Raw genomic sequence first — 25,091 nt, forward strand, 5'->3', positions numbered from 1 at the left:
TTATGATTGACTATTGCTTCTGCAGTTTGCTATAACACTTTCCTATATGTCTGTAGCAAATTTACAGTGAAAAAAATCTGTATCAGTGGATGTTTTTCTTGCAGGAGATATCTGTTTTAATTGCAGGGGAAAGTTCAAGTGAATTGCTGCTGTATTGTTTATATTTACATTGGTAGTATGTTCTCATCCTATTTAATCCTAAACTGCAAGGTATCCTACAACTATTTAAAACTGCAAGGATGTCTCGGTAAGGGCCTGATTCTGGAGTCCTTACTCAAGGAAAACTGCAATTGTATATTAAACACAAAATTCTAAGGACTCCACCCTGCAAGGTGCAGAGTGCTGCTCATCTTGGAATTGGAGGTGTGCAGCACCTTTTAGGATTGGAATGCAACACTAATTATATTTTCAGAAATTCAAAAAAAGTAAAAGCTTTAATAAATCTTTTACATATACAAACTGACCTAAAAAAAACCCCTAAATCCACTCTTCATTTTAATTGCTCAGGCAGTAAAACAATTATATATAGTCTGCTTTCTTGAAAGGACAGAAAAACTGTGTTCTAGCACATTTTGGTATCCCATCAGTTTAAACTAGATCTGTTGATTAATCACAGTTTTAATTGCACTGCTAAAAAGTAGAATACCTATTGAAATTTAGAATATAGTTATGGATGTTATTCTACATTTTCATATATATTGATTCCAATTACAACACAGAATACAAAGTGTACAGTGCTCACTTTGTTATTTTTATTACAAATATTTGCAGCGTAAAAATGATAAACAAAAGAAATAGTATTTTCAATTCACCTCATACAAGTACTGTAGTGCAATCTCTTTATCTTGAAAGTGCAACTTACAAATGTAGATTTTTTTGGTTACATAACTGCACTCAAAAACAAAACAATGTAAAATGTTAGAGCCTACAAGTGCACTTAGTCCTACTTATTGTTCAATCAATTGCTAAGAGAAACAATTTTATTTACATTTAGGGGAGATATTACTGCCTGCTTCTTATTTACAATGTCACCTGAAAGTGAGAACAGACGTTTGCATGGCACTTTTGTAGCTGGCATTGCAAGGTATTTATGTGCCAGATACCCCAAACATTTGTATGTCCCTTTATGCTTCGGCCACCATTCCATAGGATATGCTTCCATGCTGATGACGCTTGTTATAAAAATAATGCATTAATTAAATTGGTAACTGAACTACTTAGGGGAGAAGTGTATGTCTCCTGCTCTGTTTTACCCTCATTCTGCCATATCTTTCGTGTTATAGCTGTCTCGTATGATGACCCAGCACATGTTGTTTGTTTTAAGAACACTTTCACTGCAGATTTGACAAAATACAAAAAAGGTACCAATGTGAAATTTCTAAAGATAGCTACAGCACTCGACCCAAGGTTTAAGAATCTGAAGTGCCGTCCAAAATCTGGGAGGGATGAAGTGTGGAGCATACTTTCAGAAGTCTTAAAAGAACAACATTCTGATCCAGAAACTACAGAACCTGAACCACCAAAAAAGAAAAACAACCTTCTGCTGGTGGCGTCTGACTCAGATTATGAAAATGAACATGCGTCAGTCCGCTCTGCTTTGGATCATTATCAAGCAGAACCGGTCATCAGCATAGATGCATGTCCTCTGGAATGGTGATTGAAGCATGAGGGGACATATGAATCTTTAGTGTATCTGGCATGTAAATATCTTGCAACTCTGGATACCACAGTGCCATGTGAATGCCTGTTCTCACTTTTAGATGACATTGTAAACAATAAGCAGGCAGCATTATCTCCTGCACATATAAAGAAACTTGTTTGTCTGAGCGATTGGCTGAACAAGAAGTAGGACTGAATTGACTTGTAGGTTCTAAAGTTTTACACTGTTTTATTTTTGAATGCAGGGTTTTTTTGTACATAATTCTACATTTGTAAGTTCAACTTTCATGATAAAGAGACTGCACTATAGTACTTGTATTAGGTGAATTGAAAAATACTATTTCTTTTGGTTTTTACAGTGCAAATATATGTAATAAAAATAATAAAGTGAGCACTGTACACTCTGTATTCTGTGTTGTAATTGGAATAATTATACTTGAAAATGTAGAAAACATCCAAAAATATTTAAATAAACGGTATTCTTTTATTAACAGCATGATTAATCATGCTATTAATTATAATTAATTTTTTTAATCGAGTGATAAATCTCGATTAACTTTTTAATCGCTTGACAGCCCTAGTTTCAACATATCCCTTCCATGTCATGGGTAGCTGAGGTGTGATCAGTGGACACTGAGACCAACAGTCTAATGGGATTCAAAAAAAGATTGGAAATGTATGACTAACGAGAACATCCAGAGTTACAGTGGCAACGGTTTAAAACATTAAAAAAAAAAAAAACACAGCCAAGAGTTTGGAAAGGATATGAACCCTCTTGCTTCAAGAGGGTTGGGAAGAAATTTTCCCCATAACTGCCTGCTATGTGGTTTCAGACACAATTAGTACTGCTCACTGTTGGAGACAGAATACCAGAGTAGATGGACCAGTATATGTAGTTTCTGTGTTCCTGCATGCAGCCTTCCATCATCACATCTCTGTCTCTCACTAGGAACTTAGATAGCCGCCATCACTACAGCATCTGAGCCTAGCCCATGCATTTAAACATAGAAGTAACAACAATTTTTTTATACACACACACACACACACACACACACACACACATATATTATACACATACATACACAGAGAGTTTTCAGGGAAAAACCCACAGAAAGGAGTAAATCTTAAATCTCTGCATCTTGGGCCCAATCCTGAGAGTCATCAATTGTCCTCAGTTCCCACTGAAGTCTCCTCTTAGATGATTCTCAGCACCTCCTAGGATCAGGCCCATTAAAGCCACAAAAAACTCAGACAACGCTCCTTTCAGGGAAGTGGCTATAGGAAGGGGGCAGGGACCTGGCCTTCTCAATAGGAAGATACCCCAAGATCTGCCAGGAACATTCTGTTTTGTGGCATTGGAATGTGGGGAATCAGTGTGTTGAATCAGCCCCATTTGTGCTGCTCCCTGACTCCGTCCTGCAGCTTGGTTTGCCCATTTCAGATCTGCGCAACCATTGTTACAGTAGTGCTTATATGGATCTATAAAATCACATGGAATGAGTGCAGAGATGTTTCTGCAGACCTGATAGGAATAGGGGATCATACTTCACTTGACTTCCCATGAATTCCTGCTCCTTTCTTCTGTTTCCCACCCCCTCCGCCTCATTTTGTGCTTCCTGCCACTGCAAACAGAGAGCTACATCAGACCTATGGTGCTCAGTGCGACAGTAGACATGTTCAGATGTGTGGCTTTCTACACAACAGCTCTTCCAACGTGGGTAGCGCCTTAAACATACAGTTATCTACTTTCATTTATTCTGGGTGTTCCTAGAGAAGTAGGAAATGGGTTGAGGAGAAAGCAGAAATAATTTAATGGTGTTTGCCAAAATATAGGATAGGAATACAATTGCAGATAATTTTACTAAGCTCTATAGTATAAATCAAAGTGCAATAACAGGCCTATGGGGCCTATTCCCCAATGCTCACACAAAGCCTGTGAAAGCCCTGCACATGCATCGGGGGGCAGAATTTGGCTTTGTGCGTATTGGGCCTGATCCAAATCCCATTGAAGTCAATGGGCTTTTTATTTTGCTTGTTACTTTTAGGAGTATGTACAGTAGACCTCTGTCCACCTTTTATTCTGTACCCCTTCCTTCTGAAGCAGTTTGGGGTTAAAGCCTACAGTAGTTCCTCCTTTTGTTTTCTCTCAGCTTTACGGTACTTGCAAAAAAACTATGAAAATTGCTAGTAAATGGGTTTACAAACAGAAATTTCACAGCACATAAATATTAAGACCGTGTCTATGACATCAAGTTTAACTCTAGCCCATCAGTTTAGAAACCCCTGGGCTAATAGAATCATTTTACAATTTTCTAGAGTTATATACATGCTCACTAACCAGATCCCAGGGAACATTTCTTTTCACTACCATATGCAGTAAAAAAATATTATGTATAATTTACAGTGCTTGTCCTCTTACATACATTCAATAGGACAGCATTCGTTAAGAAACTGAATATAATTCACCAAAATACGTAATATTGGTGACTTCAATATGAGCATTACATACTGTATTGTGAAATGTTTTAGCAACAGCAGCTGCATGGAGATGCTTTCTGAAATATACATATCACTAGGAGCCAAACAGCTTTAATCCCAGTAGTTTGAATTTTTGCATGAATTGCTTTTTATATTAATTCCAATTATTGGCTTAGTATACAAAGACCTGTGGTTACTTAGACTGCCTAATTTTTTAAATTGTGGTTGAAATTTGAACCATAGGTTACTAGTGTGTAAAGAAATTTACAAATTTTAAAATTTTATGAGTTTCCTCCAAGGTAAAGCTTTGGACTGCAACTACAGCTCTTCTTGTTGTATACATGAAAATGATTTAATGCACTTTATTTAAATAAAATGGCACAATTCTCTATTTATAAAATGTTACAATTGCACTATGCTATAAGAATCAGTTACTAAATTTAAAATTGTACAGTTTTGTAGTCTACGGTGTAACTGCTTATTCATAAATGATTGAAACAATTAGGTCTGTTTCAGTTAATGTTAATTTTATATGTGGTACATGTAACTTAAATAAATTTTCCTTTGTAAAAATGTTGTGTATGTCATCATACTGAATGGATTTTATCTGTCTTCATTCTTTTTCCCCACAGAAAAATAGTCGTGCTTTTTTAAAAAATTGAGTTAATACATACACAGCAGATACACAGGGTTATCAAAAGGTGTTTGTATTTTTCCAAAATTCTAAGGATCAAATAAAAATGGAGAAGACCCAGTTGATGCCCATAGAACTACTGACAACCTGTGTACAAAAATCTAAGTTAGTGTCATTTTACACCGGTGAGCCAGAAGAAGGTAAAGTCAGGATGCGATTCTAACTTGCACTTTCTTCCACCTACTAGTTTTGCTGCTTTTCTTGCTCCACTTCACCTCTCTTCTAACACCTTGGTATGTATCATCAAATTACACTCATACACTGTGAGCCAGATTCAGAGGGTAAGATGTAATAGGTGCTTGGGTATAAGTTATATCTTGGTAAGTGTAGGAGAGTCTTAATAAATGAGTTGTAAGGTTGAATAAGATGGGAAACTGTTATGAGTCCACCCAATTTTAAAATCTATTTTTACTTTTATTTGTAAATTTTCAGACAGAATGATTGTCATGTACAGTTTCTGATAATATATTTATGACAGAGAATAAACAGATAACGTGTAACAGGTAGAGTTCCAAGTTGCCATGTTCTGGGGTACCAGAAGGCTTTTCTGTACTTCTTGGCTTCTGGTCTGATTCTTCAGTCTCATTCCTTCAGTTTCCGGTCTGGTATTTCTGACTTGGGCCATTGTTCACTTGGTTTCTTATATCTTTTCATATTACATATTCATTAGCTTTCTTCCAATCAGTATTAAGCATTGTGTCTGACATAACCCACACAATACACATGTAAGCTTGTATGCACACAGCTTTTGCTGTCTACACTATACCTTTAAAGTCAATATTTCTTATCTTCTCCAAACATGGGTTTTCAGCTGATATTTACTCAAAGTTCTAGCATCACACTTGTAAATTTTTAAAAGGCCTTGTCAGTAATTTTGCCTATTTCATTTTGAGGGGTGCTTTTATTTTAGGACCTTGATAGTCAATTGTTCCCCAAAGGAGCGCAAAAGACTCTGAGTTGGTATATCATACAAAGTGGGGGGGCGGGGGGAGGTCAGAAGAAGTTATCAGTTGCATTAACTTGGATTCCTTCTGAATTTATTTAGGCCATGATCCTGTAATTAACTCTATGCAAAGTCAGTTGCAGGATCAGAGCCCTAGATTCAGATGCTCTAAATTTGACTCTTATGTTGAATTTACTAATAGAGACAATAAAAAGATAAGGCTAAACAACCAGCTTTTCAAATTAAATTCTGAAATTGTGCATCCACCGTGTGTCTTGATTTTTATATAATTTGAATGATTCTATTTAGTATTCAGTTTCTTTTCTAGGCGCATGAGTTGTTGGGAAGAGGCAAGGATCCAAACCAAAATAGGACATTTAGAACCTTAGTCAATGAATAAATGACCTGTGAAACTAAAGACCATTGATTGTTGTACTTATTATGAAATACCTTATTTACTTTTTATAAAATACATTTTTATGATCGGTTCTCCCCCCCCCAAAAAAAAAATATTATTGATAGAACAGATTTTTTTTAATTACTATCATTTTGGGGCATTATTTATTATTGTTGATGCTAGTGCCAATCAAGCCCATTGTGCTAGGCATTGTCAAGTCAAGTAACGAAGAAGATAGTCTCTGCACCAGAGATCTCATGCCAAAGAGGAGGCAACAGTAGGATGAAACAGGTAAATGGGGCAGGGTGGTTTGGAAGGCTTTGGTTACAATAAAAGCGTTTATCAGAGGGGGTCTCAGCTTAGAGGTCAGTGCCAGCTGGGAGTGACTTGAAAGCATTGTGCTGAGGTGGGTTTTAAGGAGGATTTAAAAGAGGATAAGGTGGCAGCTTAATGAATTTTGACAGGCAGTTTTTCCCATGCACAGAGGACAGCATATGGGATAAAGCATGCAGGTGCCAGAGAGTTAAATAGACAAGCAAGCCATTGAGGCTTGTGGTAAGTGATACATCTTCATTTCTCCCTAGCCTACTGTGACAGATGTTGCAAATGTGTGCGGTATCTTGGGAGAACATACTGTATGAAGTGTATGTATCACTGTGGGCCAGAAGTGTATGTATGATTGTGTTCTACTTCATGGAGGAGAGTTACCACACCTCCTTCAGGAACTAAAAGAGTGGGGAGGCGGTGATTACGGTGAATCTCTGACTTTGTAAACACCTCCAAAGAGGTACCATCCGCAAGGGAGGCTCACGTGTGCTGGTTCAAAATGGGTTTCTAGAGACTAGGAAAACAAAGGGCTTGTGGCTTTAAAAGGCTGCATTTGAACAGTCTCAGGGCCTTCATTCTGATCCAGCAAAAAGACAGGAACTTATGTCCAAGGTGGTGGCCCGAACCCATAAAGGGTTAGACGGACTTTGGCCTACTAGTGCCCCCATAAGATTGATGGTGACCATTGGTAAGCTTTCAGCGTGTGTATAGGAACTTTTATTGTTTTTTTATGTTTTCTCTAATGCTTTTACTTTAATAATAAATTACACTTTTGTGTAAAGAGATGCTTCCTGGAATATTCCAAAGGAGGGTGGAGAACCCCACAGGGATGCTACAATCTCCCTTGATAACCTATTCCAGTACTTAACTTTCCTTATAGTTAGAAAGTTTTTTCTTCTAATTTTTCACCTAAATCCCCCTTGCTGTAGATTAAGCCCATTACTTCTTGTCCTATCTTCAATGGGTCTGGAGAACAAATGATCACTGCTTTCTTTATAACAGCCCTCAATATATTTGAAGACTTATCAGGTCCCCCTACCCCCTGCTTCTTTTCTCAAGAATAAACATGGACAGATTTTTTCTCCTTTCCTCATAGATCATGTTTTCTAAAATTTTTATCACTTTTTGTTGGTCTTCAATAATTTTCACTGTCTAATAATCTTTATGTTTTGGGGAAAAAATACTGGAAAGTGTCATAATTCTTTGACATTAGTTTTTTTTGGAAAATGTTACTGTGCCTTCAATTTGGTCCCAGCAGTGCTTTGTGTTTATAGGGATCACTTAATTATCAAAACCAGATGCACTTGGTCTCAGCTGATTGTGTTGTATCTTTCCATGGTTGATTTTGCAATGGAGGCCAGGAAGCACTTCTGGCACACCCATACAGTAGACCCATACAAGGCTTTCAGGCTTTGATGACTCATCACATTAAATATTTTTTCAACATTTAGAAAATTTGTCTAAGACATGTGTCAATTCTTCTGCAGAGATCAAATGAGGTGTTACTCAGGGCTCATAATTTTCCTTTCTGCTTAGCATTTGTCTGGTTCCACTTGATTCCATTATAACCTGGTTTGATGAGTGCTCATTAAACTTAGATGTATTTCAATCTCTCCATAGACCCCAAGCATGGAATCTCTGTGGTACATCATTTCCACAACTTCCTTATCTCAAAAGGAAACCGTGCTTCATTCTAATAAGGTTAAAATGAAAGAAAACATGGCTGTTTCTCTTTCCATCATTTTACCTTTAATGGTGATTAGAGAAATAGAGCTTCTTCTGCTCTAAACTTTAGAAGTTATTTTTGACACCTTTTAAATTACAGTTTAATCAGAAGGCATCTTTTCCAGGCACATGTCTAGTCTGTCCTGCAAAATATTTGAGGTTTCCATATTTAACAGTAGAAGCAGCTGCTTTGCAAGGGTGGGTGAAGTTACCTCCATGAATCATTTGTATGCTACTATTGTATCATCATGAATAAGTATATACCCTCAGAAAAGCCCTTTAACAAGACACGCTATACACGTTAGACCATAATTAAGCTAATTCAGGAAATTTATGCTATAATTTGAATTTTATCTTAAAAATAGTTGTGAGACCTGATAATGTCATCTGAGCATTGATGGTCACTGGGACTATGGTGATCTGGAAGCAGGTTCCATCAAGCCATAACAAAAACCAAAGCCTACTAAAATGTTGACTATTCTTGCTTATTTGCTAGAAAAAAAATTATGTTAAGACTGCAACATGAATGACTTGCATGTTTCAGTAACTATGGACTTGGTGGGTAAGCGTCTAAGATCGTGTCTCATGTTTAAGTTAGAAAAATGTATTTAAACATTTTGAATAATTTCTATTCTAGATAGTGATGCAAGTCTGTCAACAAGGTAAGGGTTTCAGAATGTTATCATGACTACCAGTCAGTTGTTTATGTTTTCTTTGGATAACACTGTTGGTATAAATGTGCAGTATTCAGAAAGCATAAAACAACAACATTCAACTATGGAGTATTCCCAAAACTGAGGACATGAAAGGGCCAGTCAGCAGAGCAGGTTATTCAGAAGTAGTCTCTGTTAAAGACAAGCTAGACCTACCAGCACACTGGAGTTTGTTATTCCACTGTCTGATCAGTTTGCATTAATTTAGTTAGTGGCAAAAAAATAGGGATCAAAAATTCAAACACTACTTAGATTGTCTATCTGAATATCTCTCTTATTGAGTCTGTTTCAGAGTACATAACAAAAGGAGAGAAAAAGCTAGTATCAGTTTTATCTAACAGACTCTAGAGTATTGTTGAGTAGTAAAAATATGCTTTTTGATAAACAAAACCTTTAATATTTATTTCAGCTACCTGGAACATTTTAAGAGCTCCAATGAGTATATTGGCAGTGTGCTTGCTGAATCCAAATAAGAACATCACAAATCTGACTCCCACATCTACAACTGCATGTGCTTAAGAGAAGTGAACAAGAGAAAATATTTATGCTTATTTCTATTTACTTACTTTCTTTCAGTTTAAACAATGATTTATAAAAAACCAACCCCAGGACCCAAAGGCATATATTCCAGCTCGAGGAGACATACCCCCGCTAGTTCCGATTGAACTAGTGCACTAAAAATAGAAGAATAGCCATGGCAGCATGGGTAGTGGGAAGGGCAGCCACCCTCAGCACAATCCCTTCCAAGACACTAGGCATGTACCTAGAGCCCAGTGCATATTCACAAATGTGGATCCACATCCACCAGGATTAATCCACGATCCGATAGCCATCTTTTACCTGTATCCGCACCCGTAGAAGCAAGCCGTCTCACAAGGGCGAGTGACGGGCGGGGGCAGGAAGGCAGCGGGGGGGTGTCTTGTAGGGAAGAGGCAGTGCGAGAGTCAGGACTGGGGATAAGGGGCAGTGTGGGGGTGGGGTTTTGAGAAGAAGGGGTGGTATGGGGGGGGGTCTGGGAGGAAGGGTCATTGCATTGTTTGCGCTCCCGGGGTTTCGCAAGCAACAGCACATGGGGGGGGTGGAGGGATGGGGCGTCAAGGCCCCGCCTGCTCCAATCCCTGTGTTCGGGGTAGGCCCTGCTGCCCAGGAGCCAGCGGGTCAGGCCCGGGCCGGGCCATGGTGGGGATGTTGGCACTGCCAGAGGGGCCCAAGCTGCTGGACAGGAAGCAGTGCGGCGAGCGGACAGCCCCAACTCCACCCAGATAGATGAGCTTTGCAATGTGCCCAGAAAGACCCTGTCTAGACAAGGGAACAGGCCATTCTGGAAATGTATTAGCTAACACATTTTATTTTCTAGCCAAGCATGCCCGAAGTCAGTAGTACAGGATTACTTCAGGTGTGGGGAATGAGTTCCAAAGTGAAGGGCTTTCATGGAGAACACCTTTCCAGCAGCCCCATCTCTTTTACACCAATGGTGCATCTTCACTAGGAAAAAAAGGTGTTTTCTTAACTAGCACAAGGTAAAATCCTAGTGAACACAAGGCAGTTTGTAGACCAAGTGAAAGACTATAGGGGAGTCTAGGGTTTACCTTGACCTGCTGACACTTGTGAAAACTACAAATCACCATGTCTCTACTGGGATTTTACCTCATGCTAGTTCACTTGAGTTAAGATTAGAACACTTTTTTGTCCTAGTGAAGACAAGGCCCAAGAAGATGCAGCCACCCAGCTTCAGTACTACCTGCAGCAGTATCACGTGGAGAGAGGTGGTCTCTCAGGTAAGAAGGTCCCAGTCCATTTAGGGCTTTATAAGTCAAAAATCAACACCTAAAACTCCATCCAGAAACCAACAGGCAGCTTGCATGGATCACCCTGTATAATGCTATAGTTGTACAATGTGCTTTGCAACAGTTAAATATGGAAACCAAAACCAGAAATCAGAATCCTGCCTGAAGAGCGAGCCGTCAGATATGACTAGGTGAAAACAGAGAACCAGATTCTGAACTCAAACTGTTATAAACCCAGGGGAACCTCACTGGCTTCAACAGAGTGAGATTTACATAAGTGTGAAATCAGGATCTGGCCCAAACAGCAACATGTAGACACTGTTGCTGCTAGGCTTTGTTGGGATGTTGATTTTCAGAAGTAATTTCAAGGATGAAAGGGGAGACATATGTTAATTGGAAGGCTGTCCCATGCATAAGGGCACAGAAGAAGTCATTAAATAAGGAGTAAGAAGTGAATTGAAGCTGTGATTCAAAAGGGAAAACTTGGCCAAATTTGTGGGAAAGGAAAGATGATCTTGGTCCAGTGTTTGGAATAGGATGGAAGACAGAGAAGTTGAGGGAGGAGAGACCAGAGCAAAGGAGTTATATAGTGCTCAAGACAGGAGAATTAACAGTATATAGTGTTAGGGATATAGAGGAAAAGAGCAAAACGAAATGGTAAACTCCATCATTATCATAAAAAATATAATTTTAAAAACAGTGCAGGTGTACCCAAGGCTTACAGACTTCTGGATAAACCTAAAAACATTAAAATATTTTAAACAATTCATTACACAAATTTTGTTCACGTTCAGCAGTGCAACATTTTTTAAAAAACTCCATGCCGGGGACTATCCGACCTGGTTCTAAGGTTCTTTGTCACCTGCTCAGATTCTATGCCAGTTTAGGCACAGGAGCAGTAGCTCAGATTTTCGTTACTATTCATGTAAGCCAAATAATTATAAATCCATGTAATAGATTTCAAGGTCAGAAGGAACCACTGTGATCATCTAGTCTGACTGTAGAATACAAGCCATAGAACTCCCCCAAAATAATTCCTAGAGCATATGTTTTAGAAAAACATCCAATCTTGATTTAAAAATTGTGAGTGATGGAGAATCTGCCACAACCCTTGGTAAATTGTTCCAGTGGTTAATTACTTTCACTATTAAAAATGCATGCCTTATTTCCAGTCTGAATTTGTCTAGCTTCAATTTCTAGCTATTGGATCGGATTATGCCTTTCTCTGCTAGATTCAAGAGCCCATTATTAAGTAAATCAGGGGGGGAGGGATAGCTCAGTGGTTTGAGCATTGGCCTGCTAAACCCAGGGTTGTGAGTTTAATCCTTGAGGGGGCCATTTAGGGATCTGGGGCAAAAATCTGTCTGGGGATTGGTCCTGCTTTGAGCAGGGGGTTGGACTAGATGACCTCCTGAGGTCCCTTCCAACCCTGATATTCTATGATTCTATTTGTTCTCCACATAGGTACTTTTAGACTGTAATCAAGTCACCCCTGAACCTCCTCTTTATTAAGTGAAATAGAATGAACTAACTATAAAGCATGTTTTCTAACCTTTTAATCATTCTCGTCATTCTTCTCTGAACCTTCCACAATTTATCAACATCCTTCTTGAATTGTGGACCCAAGAACTGGACACACTATTCCAGCAGTGGTCACATCTGTGCCAAATATAGAAGTAAAATAACTTCTCCTCTCCTACATGAGATACCCCTGTTTATGAATCCCAAGATCACATTAGCTCTTTTAGCTATAGCATCACACTGGGAACTCAAGTTCAGTTGATTATCCACCACAAGCCCCAAATCTTTTTCAGAGTCACTGCTTCTCAAGATAGAGTCTCCCATCGTGTAAGTGTGTCGTACATTCTTTGTTCCTAGATATATACATTTATATTTAGCCATATTTGCTTGTGCCCAGTTTACCAAGCAATCCAGATTGCTCTGTATTAATGATGTGTCCTCTTTATTATTTACCACTCCCCACAGTTTTGTGTCATCTGCAAACTTTGTCAGTGATGATTCTATGTTTTCTTTTAGGTCATTGATAAAAATGTTAAATAGCATAGGGCCAAGAACCAATCCCCACTAGAAACAACTCTGTTCAACGACTCCCCATTTAAAATTACATTTTGAGACCTATCAGTTAGCTAGTTTTTAATCCATTTAATGGGTGCCATGTTAACTCCATATCTTTCTAGTTTTTTAATCAAAATGTCATATGTTACCAGGTCAAACACCTTACAGAAGTTTAAGTATATTACATCAACACTGTTGATCAACCAAACTTGTAATCTCATCAGAAAAAGATATCAAGTTAGTTTGACAGATCTATTTTCCATAAAACCATGGCATTAATTATGTTACCCTCCTTTAATTCTTTATTAATCGAGCATCTTATATATAAAAACATCAATAATCAGTTAGAATTTTCTGTAGTCTTAAAATATGGGAATAACTAGTATTGAGTCTTCCTATCTGTACCGTACAGCATTTTAAAACTTGTGATGACATGTAGTATGTGAGAATTACAGACCTTTTTGCTAGCTAAGCTCAATTATACTCCTTCTGCAAGACCCTTTGCTTCCAGATGGCGCTGGCTAATTATTATGCTACTATTTCTGCCTTGGCCTGAGAGGGCATCTTAGTTAGCTGCCCAGCACCCCTGACCCCTCTAGAAGAGATGGATAGGGTAAGCGTAACAGTCTCCTCTGCCAGAATCAAGATCCTGAGTCTGTTCCCATTGATCGCAGTGCGGTAGGGTTAGGCCCAAGTTGAGTTGCTGTAGCACCTCGTTTTTTTCTTCTTCTGATGCCTCAGGTTTAATACTGTGCTGCTCCCTAGTCAGTTTTATTATTAAGACAGCAATCATCTCCATTCAAAAGACAACATATAATTGCATGTGCAGGGAACCAGGCCGTCATTAAAAATCTCTTTTTTTAATCATTTATCAATTGGTGGACCGGCAATAAGAAATTCTACCATTGCTCACTACTGCCATGTATAGATTGTTGTCATTTTAGTAACACGAGAGAGATTTTGGACCAGATTTTGGTCTCGGTTACACTGGTGAAAGTCTGGAGAAACTAATTTCAGTGAATTTATTCTGGATTTTCACCAATGTAACTGAGATCAGAATCTGGTCAACAAATCCACGTGTTTTCATTGTACACCTGCTTTTTGTGCTAAGGGATTAAATAAAAAAAACCACATAGTACAGTTAGGATGTGCTAAAATGATATTTATACTTGACTAATATACCCAGCATAAAGCAAGAAAGGCATCTTATATATTACATTGATTTACTGCAAATTACTGCCGGGAAATGAAATCTTACATTGTGCATCACTGGATACTGGTAGTTTTCAAAACATTTGCCATCATAGAATCACAGAGGAATCCTTTCTGCAGCTATTCCATATGATCAACTACCAGTGCTCACATTGATCACAGGGGGAAAAGGACAGTAAGGATTTTTTTTTTTAAACCATATTAGGAACAAAAGAAATCCTAGCAATGGCATAGGCCCATTACTAGATGGAGGTGGTAAGATTGTTAATAATGTAGAAAAGGCAGAAGTGTTCAATATATATTTCTGTTATGTATCTGGAAAGAAGTGGGATGGTGTACTTGTATCACACTAGAATGATGAAATACTTTAGTAAATACAGAGAATGTTACACATAATCATAGAATCGTAGGATTAGAAGAGACATCAATAAGTCACCTAGTCCAGTCCTCTGCACTCCAGGCAGGACTGAGTAATAACTAGACCATTCCTGACAGGCATTTGGCTAACCTGTTCTAAGAACCTCCAGTGACATAAGAACATTACTGGGTCATACAAAAGGTCCATCTAGCCCAGTATCCTGTCTTCCAACAGTGGCCAATGGCAGGTGCCCCAGAGGGAATGAACAGAACAGGTTATCATCAAGTGATCCATCCCCTGTCACCCATTCCCAGCTTCTGGCAAACAGAGGCTAGGGACACCACCCCTGTCCATCCTGGCTAATAGCCATTGATGGACCTATCCTCCGAGAACTTATGTCTAGTTCTTTTTTGAACCCTGTTATAGTCTTAGCCTTCACATCATCATCTGGCAAGGTATTACACAGGTCAACTGTGCGTTGTGTGAAAAAATACTTCTTTTGTTTGTTTTAAACCTTCTACCTATTAATTTCATTTGGTGACCCCTAGTTCTTGTGTTATGAGAAGGAGTAAATAACACCTCCTTATTTACTTTCTTCACACAAGTCATGATTTTATAGATCTCTATCGTATCCCCATTTGTCCATTTTCCTAATCCCAATATGGCCGTTCTTATATTCTTTTTCCCCATACTTTTTGCATTAGTATACAGACACCTAAAATACTGATTTGATTTCCCCTTCCCTTTTGTCGCTCCTTTGTCCCTGCTATAATTGCCTGTGGTCCCCCCAGATTCTGACCCTTCACCCAGGTTTAGGGGGGAGGGATAACTCAGTGGTTTGAGCATTGGCCTGCTAAACCCAGGGTTGAGAGTTCAATCCTTGAGGGGGCCACTTGGGGATCTGGGGCAAAATCAGTACTTGGTCCTGCTAGTGAAGGCAGGGGGCTGGACTCGATGACCTTTCAAGGTCCCTTCCAGTTCTAGGAGATAGGATATCTCCATTAATTTAAATTTAATTTATGTTTTTGACTTACCTTTGGGCTTTTGTTTCCTGCCTCCATCAAACCTAGCTTGAAACCTGCCTCACTAGGCTAGCCAGTCTGTATCCAAAAATACTCTTCCCCTTCCTTTGTTCAGCAGTCCTTGGAACAGCATCCCGTGGCCAGGGAAGCCGAAACCTTCCTGGTGACACTATCAGCACAGCCAGGCACTCACCTCCAGGATGCATCTGTCTCCTACCCTTGACCAAAAGGATTGACGAAAACACCACCTGCGCTCCCAGCTCCTTCACCCGTACTCCCAGAGCCTGGTAGTCATTTCTGATCACTATTTACTATGAATAACCCCTTTTCAATCAGCAGGCCTGGATAACTTGCACCCAAGAGTGCTAAAAATGTTGACTGGGAAATCTATGACCCACTGGTGTTAATTTTTAATAAATCTTGGAACACCTGGGAAATTCCAGACAACTGGAAGAGTGTAAATGTGCCAATATTCAAAGAAGGCAATTACCTGGGTCAAAAGTCCAGTCAAATGCCCCCTCATGGCCACTCACCATACTGCTGTCTGGAGATCCGGATTGCTGTGAGGAGATCCAGCTGCTGGATCCTGCTTATTTTAAGCCTCTGGAGTCCGAACAGAGTCCAGTCACTGCCCTGGCTTTGGGTCCCTAAGGACACTCTTGCAGTGCAGATCTTCTGGTGCCCCTTCCTGAGAGGTTAAACCAGGCCGCTCACTGCCCAGTCCCTGGAACCACACCCTCTTTCAGAACTCTACTCAAAGCGGTGAGCTTTCAAGGGGGCACATGGCAGGTTTAACACACACAGGCAGACTTTGCACAAGATTCTAAACTACCATTGCTCTTTCTTTAATAGCACGAGAAATACACAGAGCTATGCAAAAATAATAAACCATACACACGTTTCTTCACCACTCCAGAGTATTCTTTGGACTGGAATCATGGTCATCCGGGGTTGTCCTGGGACTTCCATTGTATTGCATGGTTTGTGTGCTGAAACATGAAACCTTGTCTCCCCAGCTCATCTCAACTCACCTTGACCAGTCCATCTCCTTCCCCTCTCCTGCCCAAACTTCCAGTGTGTGGGTCTCTGAGAGTCTTCCCAGGTTCATATTATCCTCCTCCCCCCCCACACACACACTTTCTAGCAGCTGGCTTATTTGTTCTGCCTTTGGTAACTTTCATTGCTCCAAATCTCTTTCCTGCAGACCAACTTAGCTGAAGTGTTTTCCCAGCTCGAGCACCCTCCTTAGCCTAACTATTGTGCGTTCAGAGTACAGTCCTTAAGATTGTCTCTGTTCTGGGGTAATGTGACACAGTCCTTGCCAGCAATGTTGGATACATATTAACAGAGAGGGTCGTTCAAGATACAGCAACTTCATAGCACCAACTTCATATCATCAACTGGAATTCATGTCATATATAGATTCCCCCATGCATCTCACTGGGTAACTATAGGCCAGTTAGCCTAACATCAATCCCAAGCAAAATAATGGAAAAAGCTGAGATGGGATTCAGTTAATAAAGAATTAAAGGTTAGGAATATAATTAATCCCAGTCAATTTGGTTTTATGGAAAATATGGTTTAAACACACCTGATTTCATTCTTTGATCAGATTACGAGTTTGATCAAGGTAACTGTAGATGTAGTTCATTTAGACTTTTATAAGCCCTTTGACTTAACAATTAGCACTATACAATATCAACAGAGCACACGTGAAATAGACTGAGAACTGGCTTGCTGACAGATCTCAAAAAGTAGTTGTCAATAGCGAATCATCACAGAATGGGGGTGTTTCTAGTGGGCTTCTGCAAGGATCTATACAAGGCCAATCAATGATCTGGAAGTAAATATAAAATTACTGCTGATAAAATGTGAAGATGGTGCAAAGATTGGTGGAGTGGTAAATAATGAGGAGGACAGGCCAGTCATTCAGACTGATCAGGATCACCTGGGCCCATTCAAACAAAATGTGTTTTAATACAGCCAGATACAAAGCTATACATCTAGGAACGAGGAATGCAGGCCAGATGTACAGAACAGGGGACTGTACACTGGAAAGTGGACTGAGGAGTTATAATAGACAAGGCAAAATGAGCTCCCAATGTGATGCCATGGGGAAAAGGATCAATGCAATCCTTGGAAGTATACACAGAAGAGCACTGAGTAGGAGTAGGGAAGTGATTTTATCGTTGTATACGGCATTGGTGAGACTGATATTGGAATATTGTGTGCAGTTCTTGTATGCACAATTTTAAAATGATGTTGAAAAATTGGAGAGGATGCAGAAAAGAGCCACAAAAATGTTTTGAGGATTGGAGAAAATGCTGCACAGTGACAGACTGAAAGAAGAAGAACAGGAGTACTTGTGGCACCTTAGAGACTAACAAATTTATTAGAGCATAAGCTTTCGTGGACTACAGCCCACTTCTTCGGACTGAAAGAGTTCGATCTGTTTAGCTTCTGGAAAAAAAACAGACTGAAAAGTGACTTGATTACACTGTGTAAGTACTTTCAAGGGGAGATAATACTGGGGACTGAAGTGCTCTTTACTCTAGCAGAAAAAGGCATAGCAAGAACCAGTGGCTGGAAGCTGAAGACAGACAAATTCAGGTTAGAAATTAGGCACAAATGTTTAACCGTGAAGGTGAGTAACCGTTGGAACAAACTACCAAGGGAAGTGGTGGGTTTTCCATTTCTGGATGTCTTCAAATCAACACTGGATGCCATTCTGGAAGACATGCCCTAGCCACTCACAAGTCATTAGGCTCAACACAGGATTGACTGCATGAAATTTAATGGCTTATGATATACAGGAAATCAGACAAGAAGATCTAATGGTCCTTTCCACCCATAAGGTCTAAATCTATGAAACTATGATCCACAGTAGCTGCAGAATAAAGCCCATATTGTGCAGTCTCTAAGGCTACATCTACACTACAGGGGGGGGTCGATTTAAGATACGCAAATTCAGCTAAGCGAATAGCGTAGCTGAATTCGACGTATCGCAGCCGACTTACCCCGCTGGAGGGACGGCGGCAAAATTGACCTCTGCGGCTTCCCGTCGACGGCGCTTACTCCCACCTCCGTTGGTGGAGTAAGAGCGTCGATTCTGGGATTGATTGTCGCGTCCCGATGGAACGCGACAAATCGATCCCCGAGAGGTCGATTTCTACCCGCCGATTCAGGCGGGTAGTGTAGACCCAGCCTAAGTTAAATATTGTACCACTTCTCATTAAATATTAGCTCCAAATGCCTTTGTAAACAAAATTAAACAAATGGCTTCACCATCTACTTTCTTAGGACCCCTCACCACTTTATTTTTAAAAAATTATGCCCTTTTTTGTTTCTAAAAATATTTTCCCTGTGAGTTTTCTTGTACTGTTAATTTTATTATGTTTTTAACTGGACTGAATTTTAAACAGGGCCTTGCACTGAGCTCCTTAGTGGGGTATGACCTTCAGAAATAAAATTACTTGAAATTATTATTAGATCCAGGTTTTCCTTGGTTCCCTATGTTTTATATACTGTACCAGTGACAGAAATCCACCATGATGATGACTGATTTCATTAAGGAGAAAAGATTAATATTAATAGTCTGTCTCATGATACTAATTACTTAGACTAAGTTATTTGAGGCAAAGACCATCTTTTGTTCTGTGTTTGTACAGCACCTAGCACAGTGTGGTCCTGGGTCCATGACTAGAGATCCTAAGCACTGTGGCAATACAAATAAATAATACAAATGACTGAAAGCTGCTACCATCTACCCACTGTTCGTTGGTCTCTGTGAAATGAGTTGGTGGTTTCACTCTAGTTCATAGTGGTCCAACCTAAAATTTCCTTCACTGTTGGCCCCTTTATTCATAGTATCAGCAGGACTGAAAAGAGAAAGACAAAGCAAATAACTTAAAAGATATTTCATCCAGTCCAGTAGCTAATATAGATAAAGTGAAGACTTAGCTCTCCAGGGCTGTCCAAATGGCATGTTTGGGAGCCCCGAATTCACAGAGAAGAAAGGAAAATGCCAATCCTAGTACTAACAATAAAGTATTAAGAATCCATTTATTAACAAATTATTTTCTTCAGTACCCAGTATCTTATCGTACTATCCATCACTAACATTGCTTTTTCATGGAGTCATGTCATACGTCTCATTGACATCCAAGTGCAACATAATTTTGATAAACCAGTAGAATTAAGTGCTACACCTGTGCATTTCATAGAAATTCCTTTTGTTAGTTTGAGAGTGGGTCAAAATATCCATATAATTTGAGACCTTTCTCAATGAAACAATAAAAAGGTAACAGCTTATTAATTGGAGACAAAGCTACACTATAAATTACCTTCTAAATGTGCCTGTTTATAGAGAGCTTTGCTAATCGATAGTCCTAGTTTGGCTGAAAGCCCTGAAACACCCATCAAGAATTTCAACCAACACGTACACCATAAACACTCTTTAAAAGACAGTATTTAACACTTAACAGAAGTCCACTGAAAATCTAAGGGATTAGAGCATGACCATCACCATGGTATCTGAGCAATACCTGCTCATGCATCTGCCTCATTCTACACTTGATTAGAAGAGACATATTCAATCACTAATGTGCTAGTTTCCAGAAAATCATTGGACACCTCAGTGGTTTGCAAGCTTTGTGCCCTTCCTGCAGATCCTAAAGCACAGAACAACTCATTTTGGAGCATAAAAGAGTATAGTCTTCATTTAACTTAATCCTGGGTAACACATATAGGAGTTTGTTCCAAGAAGTGAATATGGTCAAACCACTAACTGTGGGAACAATGAATACAGTGTAGATACGATTTTTTAATCCTTACACAGGGAAGAGAAGATGGAATTAGAACTAGCAACTTATGTCAAATTTCAAGAAGAGAGACTTCTTAAAAATGCAGAAGACAGAAACAGTTTCTATGGGTAAAGTTAGGAAATAACAGTGGAAAAATTCTTCTCCTCTTTATCATGTTAGCAATCCCACTGGATTTGTTTGGACTACTGATAGGAATTAAACAAATAAGATTTTGCCCAAAATCAGCATGGGGGCCACTAAAAAAAATATGTTGTTAGAGTTCCAGAGAGTGTGCACACACCTGACATAAACAGGAGGTAAAAGTGAAGTACAATGCGGCTAAATGGCATAGTAGATGAGTTTATTGAAGCCTCCCAAACTATCCTTTAAAATATGAAATCTAGCCTAACTATACGAATAGAATGGAACAAACTCTGGCAGGGAATGCACACGACAGAGATTGAGGACAGAGAAAATCTGAAGAGCTGCCGATATCAAGATAAATAGTACAAGATTATGGAAGTGCCTCAGAAGTAAGAACCATGTGGATGTGTTTAAGAGTCCACTTGCCCACGAGGATGCGAGTAGGAAAATCAGAGCAGATATAATGATTATAGAGAAGTTACTGGTAAATAATACTTAGGACTTAGAATGTGCTTTCCATACTGGAAGTGCTTTATAGCTATTATCTAATCTTCACATCATCTATCTGAAGTAAGTAAATACTATTAATCTCATTTTAAAGATTGGGAAACTGACACAAGGAGAAATTAGGAGTTTTGCCTAAAGCCTCAGAGGGAGTGTCAGAGCTGAGATGAAAACCTAAGAGTGCTTGTCTACCAGTTTGTGTTTAGACCACCAGGATTGTCTTTCTCTTCTACCTGCGTGGATCATGAGAATTATGGAGATATATCTGCCTCAAGGTAATGAAAGTGAAGCACCACTGTCTGAGAGAGTTCATTAGAGAAGGGATGGAGCAACAAACAACAAATACCTGTAGAATAAATGTGACATTCGCAAATCATCACATAGTTCTCTCTGTCTTCTGTCTGTCTTATGCAGTGTAGTTGTAGCCATGTCAGTCCCAGGATATGAGAGACAAAACAAGAAGAGGAGGTCTAAGGAGCTCAAAAGCTTGTCTCTTTCACCAAAAGAAATTGGTCCAATAAAAGATATTACCTCACCCACCTTATCTCTCTTTGTCTGTCTTGTCTATTTAGATTGTAAGCTCCTCAGGGCAGGGACTGTCTCTTATTCTGTTTGTGCCATGCCTAAGACAATGGGGTCATGTCGTCAGTTGGGATCCCTAGGTGCTGCAGTAATAGTAACAACAATAAATAATAATAATAATTAATAATACTAAGACACATGGATAAGTATAACAGGCAAACTATTGCAGACAAACACCCAAGTCAGGTGTATCTGCTTCACTACAACTCTCTTGAGAGCAATTCTTTCTCTCTATGCCTCCTCCTGTCTCTCTCTCATCTTATACCCTCAGTGTTCCAGTCCGAGACAGAAGGGAAGGTCTGGCTTGTGAATTCTGCCTGCCCAATCTAGTTAACTAATACAAAGGTTATCTTAGTAGCATTAATTCCTTCAATCCATACAAAGCAGTGGAAGCAACCACGAGCATGGCTTCCCTGCGAGTTGCTTTTGTGGCCAACCTTTTTAGGAGCCATTGGAAGGAAGATGGCTTTGAAGGAGTCACTTGCTCTTTTACACCCAGCTGTAGGATCACATTTTTCCAATAGTATCTCTAGAGAATATTAAACAGAAGTCTACTAAAGTTAGACATTTTAAAATCAGCAGGTCCCGGTAACTTGCATCCAAGAGTTTTTAAAGAATTGGCTGAGAAGCTCCCTGGACCATTAATGTTGATTTTCAATAAGTCTTGGAGCACTGGGGATGTTCTAGAAGATAGGAAACAAGCTAATGTTGTGCCCATTTTTAAAAAGGGTAAACAGGATAATTCAGGTAATTATAGGCATGTCAGCCTGATATCAATCCTGGGCAACATAATGAAACAACTGATACGGGACTTGATTAGTAAAGAATTAAAGAAGGGTAATGTAATTAATGCAAATCAAATGGGTTTACGGAATCTATCCTGTCATACTAACTTGATATTTTTTGATGAGATTACAAGTTTGGTTGATAAAAGTAATAGTGTTAATGTAATAGACTTATATAAGGTGTTTGATTTGATACCTACACAACATTTTGATTAAAAAGCTAGAATATAAAATTAATATGACACACATTAAATGGATTAAAAATTGGCTAACTGATAGGTCCAAAATGTAATTGAGAATGGAGGAATCATCATCGAGCAGCTCTGTTTCCAGTGAAGTCCCATAGGGATTGGTTCTTGGCCCTATGTTATTTAACATTTTTATCAATGACCTGGAAGAAAACATAAAATCATCACTGAAAAAGTGTGCAGATGACACAAAAACTGGGGGTGTGGTAAATAATGAAGAGGACATATCACTAATACATAGTGATATGGATCACTTGGTAAACTGGGGTGCAAGCAAACAATATGCATTTTAACATGGATAAAGATAAATGCATACATCTAGGAACAGAGAGTGTAGGCCACACTTGTGCAGTGGGGACCCTATCATGGGAAACAGTAACTCTGAAAAAGATTTGGGGGTCATGATGGATAATCAGATGAATAATAGCTCCCAGTGTGATGCTGTTGCCAAAAGAACTACTGCAATCCTTGGATACATAAACAGAAGAATCTCAATTAGGTGTAGAGAGGTTATTTTACCTCTATATTTGGCATGAATGTGACCACTGCTGGAATACCATGTCCAGTTCTTGTGCCCACAATTCAAGAAACTTCTTGATAAACTGTAGAGGGTTCAGAGAAGAGCCATGAGAACGATTAACCAATTAGAAAACATGCCTTCTAGTGATAGGCTCAAGGAGCGCGATTTATTTAGTTAACAAAGAGAAGATTAAGGGGTGATTTGATTATAGTTGTGACATTCTGCTCAGGTGACCCAGAACTGTCTTAGCAAGAATGAACTTTCCTGGAGATTAGATTGTGCGTCAGCTCCCTGCCACACCAGGCTGTCCACTACACCAGCAAATTCCTCGAGACTCTGCCAGGCTAAACCTTGCCCTGCAGGTAACAGACAGTGAACTCTAGTTCCAGAGTTCCCCCCAGACACATCTTTCTGAAGTGTCCAGTACCTCTTACTGGACACTCACAGAAATTATCAAGTTTGCTGCCTCCAAAGAGACAGAGTATACATCAGCCTGTTAGTCTAGCTGAAGATGCACACTTTACTTAAATATGACAGCACTGAGATGGCTTATAGTAAAACTATGAATAAATCTCTGTTCTTTGTTAATAAAGTTAAGTGATACTAAGCAAGAGAAAAAGAGACAGGCATGGTTACTAACAAAAGAAAACAAAACACGCTTTCTAGTGACTAAAACGTAATTATAACAAGTTACAATCTTTATCTGAGACTTTTTTTCACTTACATCAAGCTATCAGCAGCTCCTCCTCTTCAGGCCAAGAGGAATTCAATTTTCTCAGACTCAGAGGGTGCTGTTCCCTATATCCCCTAATTGATAACTAACAAGAATGGAAAATATAAGAGGGAGCAAAAAGACAAAGTCCATTGTCTTTGTCTTAGGAGCCAGGAAGACTTTTTTGGACCCCGGGTGTGCTCACTAAATGGTTTCCTCCACTGTTTGTTAGCTCAATTGTTTTACCTTATCTGTAAATGTACTTTCATTGTCCTCTGCCTGGAATCAACTCAGTCAGACAGATGAATCCACATTCCTTTGTCTAGGGCTGACCTGGTTTATGCACTGCCTCCCAAACACATTTAAAGAACATATTTCCAGCACACACATACAACTCTTCATACACAATCTGTACGTATATCACACAATGATTTTCAGGACCAACTGTCACCAGTTTATATATGATACCTTACATGACATCTTTTAGATACATATTATGATAACAGTGTGTCGGGGATAATAAGTGTGTCGGACCTGATATGAGTTACAGTGTGGTAGGCCCTCTGTCAATGGGCACTAAGGGTCACAGCAGTCTATAAGTATCTACATGAAGAACAAATATTTAATAATGGTTCTTCTGTTTTGCAGAGAAAGGTGTAACATGATACAATGGCTGGAAGTTGAAGCTAGACTAATTCAGATTGGAAATAAGGTGTACAATTTTGATAGTAAGGGTAATTAAACATTGGAACAATGTACTGTACCAAGGATCATGGGGGATTCTCCCTCACTGACAATTTTTAAATCATGATTGGATGTTTTTCTAAAAGATATACTTCTAGGAATTATTTTGGGGAAATTCTATAGCCTATGTTCTAAAGGCTGTCAAACTAGATGATCACAATGGTCCCTTCTGGCCATGGAATCTATGAATCTGCTTTGAGGAGCGATGTTGATCTGGGATCACACTGCCCTACTCCCGTGGGTCCCCTAGACCAGTTCTCCTCTTCCACCCACCCCCAGGTTTGGAAACATCGTTGTCATCCAGTCAGACCAACAGCCTACGTGAGTCAGGCAGAAACTTCCACCCAGTGAAATTTCCATCCGGGAGCACAAGCTAACTGATTTAAAATTTAATATCTCATTCAAGCAAAAAGAAAAAAATTACAGTAGATTGAATATCTTATTGTATCATTCATCTCATCACAAAAAGAATATAGCAGAAACAGAAAAATTCAGAGAAGGGCAGCAAAGATGATTGGATTTTACTCTAAAGATCTACTGGGAAAGGGTTTCCAAAGATTGAGAGATTAAAAATACTCTCATTATTTAGCCTGGAAAGGAGAAAAGTAAGAGAAGATATGACAGAAATATCTACAATAATGAATGGGAGTGAGAATCAG

This window comes from Chrysemys picta, chromosome 1 (genome assembly GCF_011386835.1).
Source record: "Chrysemys picta bellii isolate R12L10 chromosome 1, ASM1138683v2, whole genome shotgun sequence".
NCBI classification, from domain to species: Eukaryota; Metazoa; Chordata; order Testudines; family Emydidae; genus Chrysemys; species Chrysemys picta.